Source organism: Anser brachyrhynchus (genome assembly GCF_964034855.1).
Source record: "Anser brachyrhynchus genome assembly, chromosome: 10".
Taxonomy (NCBI): Eukaryota; Metazoa; Chordata; class Aves; order Anseriformes; family Anatidae; genus Anser; species Anser brachyrhynchus.
In genome coordinates, this window is record NC_137705.1 from 3330361 (window position 1) to 3349308 (window position 18948).

General features: G+C 42.7%; 1 protein-coding gene across 7 annotated transcripts in view; it reads right to left on the bottom strand.

The window, feature by feature from the left end:
* CHL1 (cell adhesion molecule L1 like) overlaps positions 1 to 14924 on the bottom strand; it is a 127932-nt gene extending 113008 nt beyond the window's left edge. For 2 of the 7 annotated variants that reach the window (XR_013955416.1, XM_080605753.1), the window contains exon 1: positions 14444 to 14671. The gene's annotated coding sequence lies outside the window, so the exon portion shown is untranslated. Of the gene's footprint in view, positions 1 to 14443; positions 14675 to 14771 lie in introns of those variants that run through there. The other 5 variants (XM_080605754.1, XM_080605759.1, XM_080605757.1 and 2 more) reach the window with 5 other exon arrangements.
* Between the last annotated feature and the right edge of the window lie 4024 nt (positions 14925 to 18948).

Here is an 18948-nt window from a genome sequence, read left to right on the forward strand (position 1 = left end):
ATGCTTACAGAGTCAATGTTTTATCAAATATTAATATATACATCTTGACCTACCTAATATACTTGTGGGTTTTTTTTACAAAAGCCTTCCCTGCTTCCTTCTCTTCCAATCCCATAAGACTTGAAACTATCCCAAGGTTTGCTTTCTTGAAACACAGTGACTTTCCTCTATAATTTCTGGGGGCTGCCAAAGAGAGGCATTGGGAAAGCTGAGAATTCCTTGCCAATTCCAGCCCAGACCCATTCACTATTTCCTTCACACGTTTGTTCTGCCTCATACAATTTTCACATCGTTTCATCTTCCTCCTCACTTCCCCCCCTCCTTCCCCTATACTTCTTGATCAAAACTAGTATTTCAGTACTTTCTCAATTTCTACCCCATCTGTGACACCAATTAGGAAAAAATTAACTGAAGTGGTCAAAACAGCAAGTGCTTGAAGGAAAGTGGTTATTAAAAGAACAAAACCAAAGCAGATCAGTTGTGGACACTGCCTCTCGTGTCCAAATCTGTAATAAAGCAATAAACTATGGCTTTAACCGCCAGAGCTACACCGCAGCAATAACCCCCACCACAGAAAACCGTCAGCATGCACAACACTTTTTTTTTCTTTGAGTCATGCTGAGAAATCTCTGCAATTTGTAGCTTTGGAAAGCCTCCACATTCACATTCTAATTTGAAATGATATCTCCCCTGTCAAAACATGCCTGGGGGCAAGCCACTTATGAAGGAAAAAAAAAAAAAAAAAGGGCAAAAAAAAATAGCAGTCTGAATCTTCTCGTCTGCTCTGAGCCAAAACATCTGCCATGACAAGGTTCTGCAGCCAAATGCAAGGAAGTTACTATTCTACAGGGAGGAACCCCCAGATAAAGGCAATACCCCAAAATACAGGGAAACTGAATCAGTTCTCCATAGCTGTGGAGGCATAGCCATTAGATATTAGGAAGCAGCAAACATTAGCATACGAACTTTCCAGCTCTTCCCAGGTGCCTGCACAAGACAAAGACAGAACTACGTACCTATATCGGTAGCCACACGTGCACTTGCGTGCGTGTACTCACGCAGACACACACGTTACAGACGGATAGTTTCAAGTTCCAAAACTCACGTCTCCACGATAAATCTAAAGATCTTACACCCTCCATATTGAGCTTCCTCAGTTTTGTTTGTTTTCCTCCCAGTCTCATCAAATGCTGCTGGTACTCCGATTACTTTCCAGGAAGATGAAGTAATATCATATTCAAAAGCCTAAGGCAAAAGCTATTGCCCATTGCACAAAACAGCTTGGAAGAATATATATGCTGTGAAGACCTGCTTCCTCCCAAACTGTTTTCTTTTTTCATGAAATGCCAGGATGGTTAAGTAAGTCCATGCAAAGCCATACCTAAACAGTAATCAGTTTAAGTAATAGTGTCTATATATCTATATTATGTTTATATCCACTGTATCTTCTAAACACCTTATCCACTCAAACAGAACTGTCTGAAGAAATGGCCAGGACATTTGGTTTGAAGGAAACTGAGAAACCTTGCAGGAGGCAGTTACAGGATCACCTACCCAGGGAGACTTTAGTTTCAAAACCCCTACATTTGGAAATGAATTTTGATCTGAAACATGAGAGTTTCCCAGAATCATAACAGATTTGTTTCATTTTATTTAACTAAAATTAAATTCACCAAATAGCCCCTGGCTTATAGAAGGCTGGAAAAAAAAAAAAAAGTGCTTCTATTAGATTTTTTTTTCCAAAATGAATAAATGTATATATATTTAAAAAAAAATAAAAATCCCTAAATCCCTTCCATAGAAAGCATCTGCTTAGCAAGCCAAGGTGGTCAAGATGTAACTGAGATAGGAGGCTGTGTACAGAATACATTAGAAAGGACTAAAAATAAGTATGGTGCAAAATTAGCAATTTAGATCTACTGCTAATATATTCTTACCTTTAACAGTAAGTATAACTGCATTCAGAGGTCATTCAAGGAATTATAGGAAAGACCAAACAGATCAAAAATAAAGAAACTATTAAAGGGCCCTTTAAGAAAGGAATGCAAAGGATTGTCAGTTAATATTTCATTTATCTATAAAATGTTTCAAGGAATGAACATCACAGACCCATATAGGTATATATGAAAACAGGTGAAATAAGGTCAAATAGTCACTTTAATTATCACGCTGGAATTAAGAGAGAGCAAATTTAAAGTGGGAAAGAAAATCATAATAAGTAATTAACTCTATGAACCCTGCGACAAAATATTGTCATCATGGTTAGGAAAGTGATTGGATGTTTGAAGTGATAATACTTTCACAAGGCAGGATAAGAATTTAAGGGCTATTGATCTCATGTTTCAGGATGGAAGTCAAACAGTAAGTGCTCCGTAAGAGGGAAAAAACTTCTTTCAGGGATGCATTGTTCCTTAAATGTTATAAAGAAAGTTTAGGGAAGGAGGGAGGAAGGAAAAGTGTTGGGTTTTTTCTTTTTTTTCCTCCAGGATGTTGAGTCATCTAGTACTAGTTACTAACAGAGATAGGTTTCTAAGTTAATTAGATCTTTAATCAGATTGAATAGGGTAATTCCTACCTCTCTGTGTTCCTAATGGATGTCACAATGTCACGAGCTGAACGCTGAAGTGCCGCTCTGATTTGAGAACAGCTTCTAGGGAATCCTTAGGCAAAGACAATTATTCAGATGCCCATTTGAAAAAGAAAATGATTGTCAAGGTCAATATAATTCCAACAGTATTTTGGAATAATTACTGCCCAGTTAGCCGATTTTTACAGGTAGTGAGGACATTCTTGCACGATATTTTTCCCCCAAGAAAACAGTTTCTTACAATTTATCCATCCTGCTCATTCCAAGGAGAATATTACCATAATAAGCCCAGGTTTTAGCACAGTCCAGAAGATACCCATAGTCTAGCCCAGAAATAAGAAAATTGTTATTCAACATTTCTGGCAATGTGTAATGTTTACAGCCATAGGAGGCCAACATTGTTGAACTACCTGCAGCTCTGTGTAGGTCAATGCCCTAATTGGTCACCAAGAGTTTATGCTTCTGTTAAACAGTGCAGAGGAAACATGTTGCTAATTTCCACTGAAAAAGTCCCAGAATAATTATCTTCAAATCCTAAAGCAGTATAGGAAATGTTGCTAAACAAAAGTAATAGCTTTGTGATGGCATTGTAAAAAATAACATATGCAAGCTATCTCTGCATAACAAGTACAACGATATTTTCTACTGCGGATGTAAGACAGTGGTTATGAATATTTTTCCAGAAAAGCTATTTTCAGTCCTGGCTAAAGAGCTTCCACAACAGCAAAGTGACTTACAACCTTTACAGCACCTGTTTCACTTCCATTATAGCTGTAGGTCCAGAGGGAAAACCTGCATTTGAGCAGTAAACATGCCCAAACCATGATCTTGACTCAATCATTTCACTTTCTCATAGAAGAAATACAATATGACATTTAAATTAATGATTACCCAGTTATCAGGCACTGTGAAACAAGCTATGGAAAAAGAAGACAATCGCTGATATGGTGAAAGTATTTCATGAGGACAAACACATATAAAGATGCTACACATCAAAAATAGCTGAGACCGCATAGGTTTCCCTGCTGGATTTCCCAAGAGTTTGTTTTAATGGCACAAAAATGGGGTTCTTTTAAAAGCATTTAAAAGAACCTTTTAAATGTATAACATTCGTGTCAATAAACTGAAGGGCACACAAGAGACCGCAGTGACAGCTTGCTGCTGATAAGGTGAAGCATGCCGCAGCCCAGGCAATCCGTGACATGCCCTTCACTCCTGGGGAACACTGCAGGGCTCTCGTGGTGGGAAATGGCCCTCAGCTCCATCACGTCTAAACAAAGTTGATTGTGCTGTCGACTCTCATAGCAGCAGAATAGGGAGCCAGCGGTGCCAAGAGCCCAAATGACAAGTAGGAGGTTTCTCCATCATCATTAACAAAGCAGAGAATCCAAAATTGCCATTTTGACTGTGAAACAGATGACTCCAGCACTGCCAATGCTCAAGGTGTTTCCAATGCCAAAACTCACTTTCCTGCAACATATGCTCCCGAATTCAGAAAAGAATTTACTCTTTTCAGACAAAATTCATCTCTTTGTCCTTCCTTTGGTTCCATTTCTCCTTTTTATACTTCCCATGTATGTTCTCCCTTTTTGCTTAACTTTACGTGATTGCCCTTTCAATGCCCACAGATTTGAAGGCATTTGCATCCTTCTGTACTTTTCCTTATTGCCTGCAAATTATACCCAGTGACCTGTATTTGACTGATCCTATCACACAAGATATCAGGTCGTGATTTGAACACATCATAGTACATTCCAGCGGTTAATCACGGATGAAAATTTGTGTTTAATGTCTAATTTGAAATTGTCTGCTTCCAGCTATTGGATCTTATTATTCTTTTCTCTTCTTGATTAAAAAACAGGGTATGCTTTCCTCATGAAAATACTTGTCCCTGTAATCAAGTCCCTTCTCAATCCTCTTTTTGATGAGCTAAGCAGATTTAGCTCTCTAAATCTCTCATTGCAGGGAATTTTCTCCACTCTTCAAATCAATACTGTGGTTATTTTCTTGACTTCTCAGTTTTGTAAACTTTTTAAAACTGTTGACACTAAAACTGGCCATTGCTTTCCAGTATTCTCATGTTCTTGGATAAAAATCATGCTTACGAGTGCAGCTCTTACGTCTAAGGGTCCCACTGGTCCTTCAGCCATAGCATCACATTGGGAAGTCATCTTTCTCCATCCGTTATGACCCCTCCTTGCCCTGTCAGGGTGACTCCCCTCACAGATACACACCCCCAGCACGTTCATTTCACTTGAACCCCTGGGAGGTTGGGAGGAGGAGAAATAGCTTGCCAGCCAGTCAGTCTGCCCCTTGTAACTTCTCATTTTCACACTCTCAATATCGCCTCATCCACATCTTTGGCAGCAGTCATTTAATTTTTATGTTGAGACTATTGATAAAGATGTTAAACAGATTCAGGACCAGTTCTCTTTCCAGTGAAACTGCACTAAAAGCACACATCTTTCAATAGGGAATCCCCATGGACAAATACCGTTTCAGCTTTGTTGGCTGAATCTTAATCCATTAAATGGGAGCACTGCTAGTACTACGTACTTTTTTTTTTTTTTTTTGAACTGAAATTTCATGAGATACCAAATCTAACACCTGGAAAACTCCACCACAACACTTAGTTACCTGTACCTAGCAAACCTGTAACCTATTCATCAGGAATAAGCAGAAAGCTGTACTGACTGATCTTAATTCCCTCTCTAAACTCCATATTAATTCGGTCCTTTATCAACTTTTCCACTATTTTTTCTGGGATTGACCATCCCCTACCTCATTCTGCTTTCTCTTTTTGTACCCACGCTCCTCCAGTGTTCCTGCACCATGACACACAAGAAGTCAACATCTGAGAGCAGGAGGTCCCCTCCGCTCATGCACGCGGTTCTTGGATAACTGGTATTTCTGCCTGCTGATTTGGAAGTGTTTAACCCTAGTGAAAGCTGTCCACAATCCTTCTCACATTAGTACCCGAGCCAAAAATACTTCAGCATCCTTGTACGATGCATCACTCTATCTTTTCCAAAGATACTAAAAAAGGCTTTCTGATAGACATGTCATCCCTTTGAGCAGCCTTGCCTCTTGCAGCACCACTTCCATCTATCCAGCCCAATTAATCCTCCCCAGCTTTGCCACGGATGCGTTGCCTCACTCTACAACATCCTTGTGAGTCCCCGCTCCAGAAACGCATTGAGCACCAGACGGTAATTGAGCTCAAGCTCCAGCCCAGCAATCAGTGATCCTAAGTGGACTGGACACATCTCCTCTCAAAGGTGTGCTGCAAATTGCCATATTAGCACTGCACAACCCTAAAGCGGTGAAGCATTTGGAATATCAGCTGTCTGACACTATTTACCTGTAGCAAAGTTACAGTTCAATTACTGAGGTAATATCTCATTCAGGCAGAACAACAACAACAACAAAGTATGCAAAGGAGTGAATTTAAATCCATTTAATTTAAAGGCCTAATTTTTTTTTAATGGCCCATTCGCTCTCTAGGGACATTTGGATTCAGGGATTATAAGAAACATAAAACTATAAATGGTTAAATGGATTGCTGCTGCCTGAGCTTCAAAGCTTTGCATATGTTATTCTTTTCAGTAAGTGCATTATACAAATAACACTGAAAAATGTAGTACTTCTTTCTGTAGCAGCACGAGGTAAGGATAAAAAATTTGGTCAAACCATGACCCATTACAAGGAGCTTTGTGCACAGACAAGCTTAGCATACATTTTGGAGGATGACAGAGGAGCAGGTTTGTACAGAGAATGCTGCTTGTCTGCTGAATATAAAGATTATTCCTTTTTTTTTTTTTTTTGGTGATACACATGATAAAATTTGTGAATAGCCCCTGATGTTTGCTGCCCGTTGTTTTTCTTATAAATGCTGAGGCATAATTCTTATGCACCACAGATAAGATTTTCATCTTGCTGCACTATGGAATTATGTGAGGTTTCACTGCAGAGATACCTGACAGCAGGAAGGGCTCACAATGAAGATTTGCTGCACTGGCAGGATAATTAGATACAACACTCAGAAAGGCAGGATCCTGCACACGTGGAAGTAAATTGGAGAAACTTCCTTTTCTGAGGCTGGCTGCACAACGAGGCGGGCTGTATTACTTTCTGGTGCCACACCAGCCTCTGCGCTTTACCTTTAATAAAGCAGTGTGCTATAACGTAACTCGAGCAGATCTCAATTCTCAGCAGTCCCCTGGGACGCAGCAGGAAGCTCCAAGTGCTTGGCAGCAGGTCAGCACGGTTTGGGCAGGTATCAGCCCAAAAACACCTGCCAGCAGGGCAGGTACAATCACCGCTGCGTGCTGCTTGTGCTTCACACAAACAGCAGGGACGCTGCAATTCAACACGATAATCAGAGATGATCGAAATCCCAGATTTAGGTGAAAGCCTAAATCCAGCCTCATCCCATCAATAATCAAAAGGGGCATTTGTCCCACAGGTAGCAAACCCTGAGCAATTACTGTGGATTTCAGTAGCAGCCCCATACATTGAGTGCGGTAAGCATGCCTCCGCTTGGCCCGCCTGGGACAGTCCTTTAATCACTACTATTTTCTAGTTTACTGCACAACGTTTGTAATTTGTATGACTCAGGAAACAGAAATATTCATTACTGTCTGCTGGTTATTTGTTTCCAGTCAAAACGCGGGACAAGAGTACGCCGCTTGACAGGAGGCACTGCATTAAAGCTCGCCATACGTTTGTTTACCCGCACGCACAGCCTGTTGCGGCGGTGCTGATGGGCACAGCGAGACCACATGGATGCCTGACACCATCCTCCGGAGGCCCAGGTGGTGGCAGCCAGCGTAACTCAATCAGCCCCAGCCCAACCGCGGTCATTTATATCAGTCAAGGATCTGAGCCATTACGCCTATTTCTCCAACTGGTTAGGTTGTAAATTAGATTCTCATCACTCTTGGGACAAAAACCTGACTCTGCTGAGGTCAGAGGGAGTTTGACCATCTATTTCCGTGGCGCCATGACTTCACCATTGGTTTCTGTGTGATATTAATCCCAGAAGTCACCCCAGTGTAGCACGGGTTTTATTTTAATATTTTCTTAAGAAAGTATTATCATCCATTAGTACAAATACCATCAGTTCAGTGCTGTGTTATTTTTTTCTGTTCAAATGTAACAAAAGGAATTTTTGTTTCAAAGTATTTTGGATTTTGATTACCCAACTAGCTACGTTTTTGATAAACACTTAAACAGAACTCCTACAAAGTAAGCATCACATACAGGTTACTCAGATGTAAAAGCGTCTCATGACCAAGATCAGGTGGGACCATCTCTGACTCAGTCAAGACAAAATAGAAATCCTGTAAAGATCTATGGTCTACAATGAACTTTTATTAGAACAAAGTCACTGGTGAAGGAATATGAAAAAATAACCAACAGAAACAGCATAAAACCCCTGCTCAGCAAAATAGCTGAGCATTAGCCTCAATTCTAGTTAAGTTCACTGAAATCAGCAACCATATTGTGGTTTGGGGGTATTTTGCATTTGTAGATGTAATCCCAACAAATTAAGCAAACAAGTGTGGGTGCAAGTGTGCACACAACCCTGTATCAGCAAACACAAACAGCCACAGCACCACAGCGAGGAGGATTTTAGCAATGATGGACACACCAGGCTGGGTGTGAGACTGACTTTTTAGGTGCTCCAAAACCTACAGACAATACGTTATTATTAATGATTCTTTCATTTCAGTAAACTAAAAAAAAAAAAAAAAAGGTATAAATAAAAGCCACCAAGTTAATCACTTTTATTAGCTGAAAGCACTGTTATGGTATTTTCCATGGGGAAAAAAAAAAAAAATCTGCCCTGGAATAATAATTTTATTTTCCCTATAAGCAGAGTGATCTTTTGCCAGGACTAATTCCATTTCAAACACCAGGGACAGGGCAATGGCAGCAGCCATTATTTACTGAAATGCTGTTGCAGGTTTCCATCAGTTTTAACACTGTACTACACAGGGCACAACCAAACGACGCATTTTTCTAACAGCCTGTGAGGCTGCAGGGATGCACCCTTGAAGGCAGCCCTCTCCTCTCCTCTCCTCTCCTCCAAGTGGCTGCCGAGCCCTGCAGGCAGCGCTTGTGGCCACCCCTTGGTGGCTGAGGCTGGCAGCAACTCTGTATTGCCACACTCAAAGAGCTGGTAAAGGAGATACAGGACAAAAGGTGGATTTGCCCAATTCTTCATTTTTCCTCCCTCCTTTCAGAAGATTACAATTCTTTGAAAACGAAGCTTGTGTTGTCACTGCTTGCTTAAACTTTCCACTCATGAGGGCAGTGAGACTTCCCCACTTTTGCAGATCCCCTCACGTGGGTTCACCCCCCAGGAAAGCTGCAGCCACGCAGCTTTATATCCCAACACCCAAAGGCTCCCTGCCCCATGCCAGCACGAGCAGCACCCCAGGCCGGCAGGGACAGCGCTGGCCCTCACCAGGCCTGCACCAGGCTGAAGATGCCAAGCAACGTGGAGGCCCACGGGCACATTTCGCTGCCACACCACCTGCTGCACACCAAGGTCACCCTTCTGTACCTCCTTCACTGCAAAGGACAGGATGGGAGCACGAGGAGAAGCTCTGTTTTCTCCCCACAGCTGAAGCCACGGTCTGTAGGCTGCCTGAGGGGAGCTTGGCGTGGGCCTGGCCGACCGGCCCGCTGCCACAGTCACAGCCAGACCAGGAGCCATCTGTCTGTAACATCCTCAAAAGCCACACTCCAACAGGAGCGGCCCCGCCTGGGCTCAAACGTTGGCTCCTCCTCGGCCCAGCTGCTCGGGCCTAGATCCAGACATGGCTGCTTCCTCTGCATGGGACAGCAGAAGCGAAGATGAGGATGGCTCCCACCTGCGCAGGCCCATCCCTGTCCTTCCTGGAGTCCTCCCCACCCTCCCTAACCGAGTCACATCCCCACCACACCTCCACTTTATCCCATCTGCTTGCTGTCTTGGCAAAAGGAGAAAAAATACCCGAAAAGAAAAATCGGCAATTTTCTCAGTAAGTGCAGAAAAGAGAGAGCTAGCAAGGGTCAAAAGAAATTATGAACACTAATGGAGAAAGTAACATAAATCTTGTCCTTCTTAGATGGAACAGGACCAGGAGCTCACACTCACAGCAGCTAACACCAGTTAAGCTATACCAATATTACAAATACTAATTTTTATGATTAACTGTTTTCTGTCTGCATTTCATGGAGTTTCATACATTCAGGTGTAATGAAGGAAGAAGGAAACATCTGCTAAGGAATTCTGCAGTCCCAGAAATAACACATCTCCCTGGCTGTGTGACCAGCACAGTGCATTTCTTACAGCGGTGCTGGGGCCCGCCAGGAGGATAAACGCAAGGCACCAAATATCACCGCATACCTTCATCTGCTTATAATGCACAGGCAATCACTGCAATGGAAAATGAACTAATCAGCATTTGGGTATGCAAATGTGCTTACAGAAATCAATGCATAAAACAGATACAAGGACACTAACCCAGAGAAAGAAAGAAACAAAAAAAAGCACCTTGAGTTTGGGGTATTGACTTTGCCACAGAAACAAAAACGTAAGCTCACATGCACTTAAAACTGGACCAAAAGTTTAATACCACGAGTAATAATATGAAATATTAAAAAGATCCATAGATGACATCTTCAAAAATATGAAAATATATTTTCTGTAAATAAAAGCACACCTTAAATTATGCTAAAAAACTTCTAGCTACTGGGACCAATTCTAATTCCTCAATAAAACATACATAAGTGCTTTCCTCTTGGCATTCACGACTCTTCCTGGAGGTGACAATCTGTTACCCACTGAGTTTAGCTGGCCCTTGACGATGAGTTGGACGTATTCCTTTATATTGCATGGACATCTATGGAGCATGGAATCTATTCCACAAGTGAAAATTAGAGAAGCAAAGAAATACATGCCAGATTTCTCAGGGGAAAAAAAAAAAAAAAAAAAAAAAAAAACGCTAACTACAACAGTTTTCTCGCCCTCTTCACCACCACCACCAGATATATTTGTTCCCTGAAAAGTAAAGGTATTCCCTTGTAAAAACAAATTCCCAGTCCTTACAATGTTCATTTCTTAGTGATAATAGCTTGCTGTGGAAGGTTGTAAGTGGCCAGCTTGTTCTACATAACCCAGATTGACCCATTCCCCTGGAATCCAAAGGGACATCTGGGAGCAAGATGAACACAGGACCCAGCAGACACACAGAAACATGACAAAGCCTAGAAATGCAGTTAGAAGTACAAGATTATGAACTATAATAATCTTAGCCTAGCACTATTGGCAAACAATGAGTTGAGACTTGGATCACTGTGATCCAAACACGGCAGCTACACATCCTCTTTCAGTCCAGCAGGCCAGTGGATCATACAGTACCCAAGCTTTGTTTAGGAACAAGAAAAATACCTGGATTCCTTTTTCTCACCAAGAAGGAGAAAGAAACCTTCCAGAACGCCAATGTGAAAAATAAATGCCATGACAGCCTGCAGTTCTCCCAGCCCTGAAACACTTTTTCTCTAGACAGAAAAGGATATTTGTATACTAGCAAATAGCAGAGCTCAAAGGAGCAGTCAAGTATAGCAAAATGTTTCTGAGAACCCCAAATCCACCCATAAACATCGCAAATGTTTTGCTTTAGCTCAGTCAGGAGGACACAAATGAAAGCCCATTAGCAGCTGGCCTGCACAAAGTAAACCCCTGAAACAGATATTCTGCCTTCAATTCAGTTTGTGCAGTCTTCCTCTAAAGCAAATCACAGCACAAGAAGTGAGGATGGGACAGCTGCAAGACTCCCGTTCATTGTGCACGCTGGAATTAAAATATCAGCAGAAATGGATCCAAATGTAACAATAAACAGTGAGCTACTGAAATAAAAGTATAATTCACCAGGTATGAGCTGTATGAAGGTTGGAACAAGATGGTTAAGGCCACTATTGGTACTTTGGGGGTATGTGACCACAATAACCTTTATCATCCCTCTGCCCTTTGAGTACTAAACCCGTTATTTCCTTGCACAAAACAAAGTTAAGAACACAATTTATTCTGCAAGGACAACCTAGCCCATGGGCTACAGGTCATGCCAGGCTGCCCTGACATAAGTTGGACAACGACCAAGCCCCATGTTCCATGTTATGTTTCATTTACTCATAATGCATCATGGTGTGACCCCCACAAGGCTTTGCAGGATCTCACATCTCAAGTCAGCATGACGGGAATGCTTCAAAAAGCAGTTGGTAGATGAGTGTCTTTGTCAGACTTGCTTCTCCCAGCAATGATGATTTTTTTTTTTTTAAACAGAAGTCTAACTGAGAAAGGACAATTGAATCTTGTTATAAAACACTGAGCACATTAACACCAGAAGATGGTTTACAAGTAAGATTCTTGCTCTTTTCTTCAAGCCCATGCTGCTGGCCAGACTCAGCCCTGATGCATCATTTTTAATTATACATAATCTAAGGCCTTTATAAGGTCAGCTTTGTGCTCACAGAAAAAAACATCTTTAACAAAACGGAATTTCTACTTTGCTGGACAAATATACCAAAAGAAACTGTGGCATCTTGGCGGGTTGCTAAGCAACCAGCAGCTCCAGTGTCACTTGTTTGGGATCAATTCAAGTCATTCATCAGGCGCCGAAAACCAGCTCAGGAATTCCAACAAATCTGCGCCTTGGGAAAGCCACGGGGACTTCCTGCCGCACAATAACACTTTTTTTTTTTTCCTTCGAAGATAAACTTTGTAGATGTTCTTTTGATCTGTGTGATATGTTAATTCATTATTCTTAACATACTGCTAATGGGAAAAGCTATAATTAACCAACTACAGCATTGTAACGCATGCAAGATAAACTGAACTAATTAGTGGTGTTTAAAGTAGTCCCTGTCCTCTCCCACCAGGGAAGCAGGAGAATCCTTCCTTATCTCACCAGCCGCTGCCCACGACATCGTTCTACATAATGCATATCTACCTTCTTTCATTTTACCTTCCAAACCTAAGTGATAAAGTGTATTTTTATTGGCAAACAAGATGGCTACAATCCAAGCCACCTGCAGTAAACATAAATGTTGTGAATAATACAGTCCTTCATTTAAAAGAAGGCTTATCTGCTCCTCTTCTTGGGATAAAGAAATGGAGTATTATGTTTTGATTCATTATGTTTAATTAATGGAGTAACACATACTAAATGCCCAAAGTAATTACATTCATTTACGGACAGAGAGCTAAATGTAATCAAAGTGTATATAACTGAAGTACAGCCTCTTTATTTCAGCCTCATATCCAGAGCTCATTTTATTCCTATTTTGATAAAAACAATAACAAATTGTACAATTTTAGAGAAGGAACTGCTTTCAAAGCTGTGTTACTTCAGGCAAAACTTCCACAACTCTTGGAGTGCTGAACTTGTTTTGACTGTAGACATTTAAGGAGACTTTCATGTATACTGTGTAATATTTCTGAAGGAACACCAGTACCTCCTTCAACCATGTAACATGGTCTTGCAGTTCAGTAAGCCAAACTCCGCTGACAGCAGCGGCATGGCCCAAGCAAGGACCACAGAAACCGCCTAGCAGGAATCTTGTATTTTCTTAAAGACCCATTAGGAGAGTGCGTAGGTTTTTTTTGTTTGTTTTAATACAAAGAAAACTCATTACCTTTAAACAACACAAAAGTATCAACAGAGCAGCAGCCCCACACTCTAATACCTCAGGTCAGTAGAAGCCAGGCGCAGCATCACGGGAAGCAATGGGCAAAGGAGCACGTGCCCAGCTCCGACAGGGCAAGGCTGTATGTGTTCACTTAGAGGGGAAAAACCCACATATGCAACTCAAGGTTCACGGTTTTTGCCATCTCCTTTTCTCAGGCCTAAAGCTACGCTCATATTTGTTATTTATTGTGTACAGAACAATATTTCTGAAAGCTGCATAACATGTATTTAACTCAGTCACATCAAATGAACCCTTGACAATCACACAAAAATACTACCTGTCAAGTCTCTGGTGAAATTTTCAAAAGCGTGTTTCAAGCAAAACTATTTTCAGCTTGAGCTGAGAATAAATATGCTTGGTTTATATCTGTCGAGTTACGGTTGAACACCTGAATGTTATCCAACATATCATAGCTTAGCTCTTTTCTACCCCAAAACACGAAGAGAGTAACGTTCGTCATACAAGTGATATGTGAAAAGGCTATTGCTGCTTACCGTGTCTGACAATTAGGAAACAGCACAGAAAGCACTATCTTCTTGCATTACGAAGACCTAAACCTAGCTGAGACCACTGACGGTCTGATCGTGCAGCACTAATTAACAGCACACAGTACAAGATAGAGACGCTTAAAGATTCTTATAGCTCTCGTGAGCTGCAATACAACCACACCACTCCCCACAGAAAAAAATAAAAAATTAAAAAAAAAAAAGACACCTGCTGAAGACATTGGCAATTATTTAGGTATTGCAGAAAGAAATGCCCATACTGTAACGGGGGAAAAAAGGAAAAAGAACGAAAGAGCGAAGTACTTGCACAGAGGGACGCCACCCGGGTTGCAAACTTGAACCCATGCAAAGAGCAGGGGAGCAAGAGGCAGCCCCCCCAGGCGAGACCTCGGCACCCCCCGGTCTCCCCCTATTCCCCCCCAACTTCTCCGAGGGGGGCAGCCCGGGGGGGCCCCGCTCCCGTAGCCCCGCTCCCTCTCCTCGCCTCCTCCCCGCCCGGCAGCACCGGGCGCGGTACGGGGAGCAGCAGCAGCAAGGTCAGCGCACGATTAACGGGGTTTTGGGGGGCGAGGCAGGGCCATTGGTCCCGGCCCGGCTCCCCCTGCCTTACCTTAGGACCGGAGGAGGCTCGGAGGCAGCAGCCGGAGCTGCGGGTGGCAGCGGCGGCGGCTCCGCAGCCCCGTCCCGGCTCTGCAAATTAATCGCTCCACCCCAAAAAGAAAAAAAAAGAAGAAAAAAAAAAGCCAAACCCAGCCTTGCTCCACACCCACGAGAAGGAAGAGGGGTCCCTCCGTGACTGGCATCAGTATCTCCTCCGGCTGCGCTTGCAGGGAGCCATGGCAACGAGCCCCGCACCTCCCCAAACGGCCGCCCGCCTCCCCCGCTCCCTGCCCCTGCCCCTGCCCGTGTCCCCGACCCTGTCCCCGTCCCGCTCCCACCTGCCGCATCCGACGCCTCTCTGCAAAAGCCGGGAGCCAGCGGCGCCTCCGCCCCTGGCGGCACCTGGGGTGCCGGGGGGCGAGCGAGAGAGAGAGGACGGCAGCGTGGCTAACGGGGGCGAGTTCCCCCGCACTCTGCGGCTCCGGAACGCGGAGCAGGAGGCGTAGGCGCGGCCAGGGATCCGGCCGAGCCCCCCCCCCCCCCCCCCCCCCCCATTTTCCCTCCTCTCGGGGCACACAAGTGGCTTTGCTTTCGGAGAGAAGGGAGCGGAGCCAGAAAACCTTGGATGGGGATGGTCCCCATCGTCCCTGTCCACCTCTGCGCTCTCCCTTCCCCAAAACCCCCCGCATTCGTCATCGCGACACCTCATCCTTTACGTGTTCAAACCTTTGAAAATATCTTTTCTTTATTTTTTTGCTAACGCCCCTTTTTGCTGGATGTTCTCTGCGGCACAACGGCCACAACAAGAGGTCAGTTTTGTGCGCGCTTGAACAGTCGGACTTTCTGCCTGCATGGTTTGTATCTGTAACCCCTTTGTTGCACGGGCTAAATTTGTGAGTGCGTGGTGAGGCCCGAGCTCACAAAGGTGCCAGTCATGCTTTAAGCGCTCCGGCCAGAGATGCTGCCTGGAGGTGCTGAGGGTCAGACACAATCATTTCCGCCAGGACTCGGACTTCTCGGGCAATTTTCTGTCTCACTGCTGACCTTTGAGGTTTTTTCCTTTTCTCTGAGCTTTGTCTAATGCGATGAACAATAATCATAAAGAAGCATTCACAGACATTAAACCATAAAACCACCCTACCGAATCACAGCTAACACTCGTGGGGATTATCATCATTTGGGTTAAAGATTTTTTGGACAGTAGCACTCAAAATTTGTTGGCAAACTGATGTTCGTCTCCAGCAGACTTCGGTGGGTGAGCTTACTTTTTGGTCAGGAAGTTAGTAATCAAAATCAATGAAAGGTATTATAAACTGAATGTGGTAGTAAAAGAGAAAATCTGAAAGCTAGGAGGGAAAAGAATAGAATAATTTAATATTCCGTGCTAAGGAAGCAAATGCAAAACTCTTCAAGCAATGTTATGCTTGATATTTTAGTCATGCAACATCAGGCAATTCATAGATAAAATTTTCATATTAAACTACCCTTAACTCAACTTGCGCCTATATAAATGCCTAACTTCTGACCAAACGTATGGAGAAAAGCTTCTACTTTGTAAGGAAACCATGCTATGTTTGCCTGGAGAGCTCTGATGCTGAGCACTTGGATTTATGCACAGCTGAGGCCAAGCCCAAAGCACATGTAAGGAAATGGGAGTTTTCCCTTTGAATCCAGCTCTCATATCCAAATCCTGAATTGACTTACTGTTTAGTCCAAAGACAGTAAAACGCTATATTTACAGCACATTGCTTTCCAAAGCAACCAACAGCTAAGCAACAGGGCTGTGCCCCCGTGCAGCGGAAACCTCTGAAAATAAATGGGAAAAGAGGCGGCTGTGAAGGAATGTCTCGGCTGTGTCAGGGCTGCCAACGCATTGGAAAGCCATTTGACCCCACAGAAACACGCCCGTCAGATATCGAGGCAGTCTAGAGGTGACTGGAGATTTGCTGAAGCGCTGGCAAAACCCCACATGTGCCAGGGGGAGAAGCTGAGTGCCTGCTCACCTAGGAGCAGAGGCAGTGGAGATGCTCAGGGAGTGGGGGAAGCTGCAATCACCCCTCCTGACATTGCCAAGAGGACAAAAAAATGGGAAGGAGGACTTTTCCCCACTCCTGGCCAACAGCACCCTCCTCCCCGGATGCCTTAGCGGCCCCAGGAGTTTCCAGGTTGATTTTTGCAGGGGTCTGACACAAAGAAGAGAGACAACAATCTAATTACCTTCAGTGCCTGCTGGAGGCAGGACTGCTGCCAAAGTCAACTCCCTGCGCTGCCCGTACCTACGTTGCCATACCCACCCCTCAGATACGCTCTCATGCAAACAGAAACAAGCTGGGATTGCAAAATGCTGTGACCACTGAGACTTTCATTTCCCTGTGGAGCTGGCCCACCTTTCAGGTCCTCTCTGGCAACATGATTTCACCAAGATCTTCCCACGGTTCCAGGTTCCAGCCTGCAATATGCAAACCGTTACCCACTTTTCATTTTTTTGACACAGAATCATGCAGAAAGTTCTCCTTCCTCTAGGAAGTTAACTGATGGGAAAGTCAAAGTACATCAGCTCACCAAAAGCTGCTCCAGACTCAGAAAATGAAGTGTGTTCATGTTCATAATCAGACATGGCACCATTCACATCCATCTCCAGGACTACGGTTTGCTTTAAGTGTAAATAGACATAATCCATTCAGATTTCCCCGGTTAATGAAACAGGACAAATGTTATAGCACTTAAGTCACCACTGCACAAAAATAGACAGAGAAGCACAGTTTGGTTGTGACCATGTCTCTACAGAACTGCTCTTTATTTGGGGATTTCCAGTGGAAAATCAAGGAGCCTTTTCATCATTCTCACTACTTGCTGTGAGAATGAGAGAAACACTGCTAGAAACACTGGAAAAAGCCATTTAATCTCTCTAGGCTGGCATTGTTTGCATATTTAAAACACAAGTTAAATGCCTAATATTGTCTCATATCAACTGTGAGAAGAAAGCTCTGAATATTTATCTCAGGAATTGTCTAAAGAAATCAGAAGCAACAGCGGGTGTGTTTGTACCTGTTTCAACTTCAACTTGTTACCTGGTTCACTGGACATACTCCCACAGGAAACACCTACCGTGTGAAAATCGGTTCCAAAGTCCAATGAGAGATTTTTCCAATTTTACTCTAAGTGCCATTTGAGGTACACAAACTGCTTGGGACAAAAGAACAGATTTTCTTCATAGAAAATTCATTTTGCTTTTAATTGACAGAACGTATCCCACTGCCACAGCTTGTTAATAGAGATGATGTCATTTTTTTGAACAGGTAGATATGCAAAAATGTGAATATACTTGAATAGCAAGAGTTATTATTTGATTTATTTATTTATTTTAAAGAGGGATCTATTTCTGGGAATCAGGTCTGGTCCTGGACAAATATAATATAATTGATATAATTGACATCATGCCAACTGATAGTTTTTCCATATCAAAATTTGTTTTGTCCTGCTGCAACATTTCACAGGAATTTCATTAACTTTGGAATACTTATAATATTTAAATTATACCAGCTAAATGTATATTGAGAAGCGTAAAGCTGCATTAGAAATTAAAAGCTGAGAGGGAAAGATTTTAACTGTAGGGAGAAAAACATAGATGAGACAAGGTGATTCATATGACACTAATGGTTTATTAAACACATACCTGAGAATACATCAACAACGTTCAGCTTTGAAATGTTGAAAGTTAGATGGGTCTTGACCAGAGCAAAGAAGCTATAGATGTGCTAGAAAATGCTAATCTTTCCCTTCACAATGAGAATACAGGAAAAATCCACGTGCTCAAAGGACAGCAAATCTAAAATGAATAAAAGGAAATACCACTTTTCACAGTTAGAAGTAATCCCAAGAATGCAGGCTTTGAAGAACCTGGAGTGAAATGTTAGGATTTTTTTTTTTTAATATAATTTTTTTAAAGGCTGGATAATTTTATGACTGCTAATAACATTTGTAACTATGCAAGCTAAGATAATAACAATGGTAATCAAATCTCATGCTTCAGGGCATAAATTGATTGCTTGGAGGGGCTACGGAGGTTTTTCTTTTTTTTTCCCACTACTGAGTACATGATTTCACAACTGACTAAGTGCATTACAAGGGAAGTGTTTGCTACCATAGCTAGACAATTGATCTAATCTGTAATAACACATACAACACCAAGATACATTGAGCTGCCTGTATACCTATCTGCTTTGCAAGCACTAATAGACTTAAGGCCAAATTCAGCGTTTGGTTCTTAGTTTCCACTTAGCTTCCAACATTTCTTTTGATAGAAAACAGTAAGGTTTAGATCCAAAACAACACACACACACTCCTACTGAGCAAGAATATTAGAATGAATCTTAAAGACCCAAGTTAGGCAGTGGGTTCCTTCACAGTCAGAGTCAGATCCAAAGCTAAGGATGAAAACCATCCTACTGGTTGGTTTCAGTTCATAGGGTATCAGCTCACCGCGCAGGCTGGCCCATGCACATCCTATGGCCA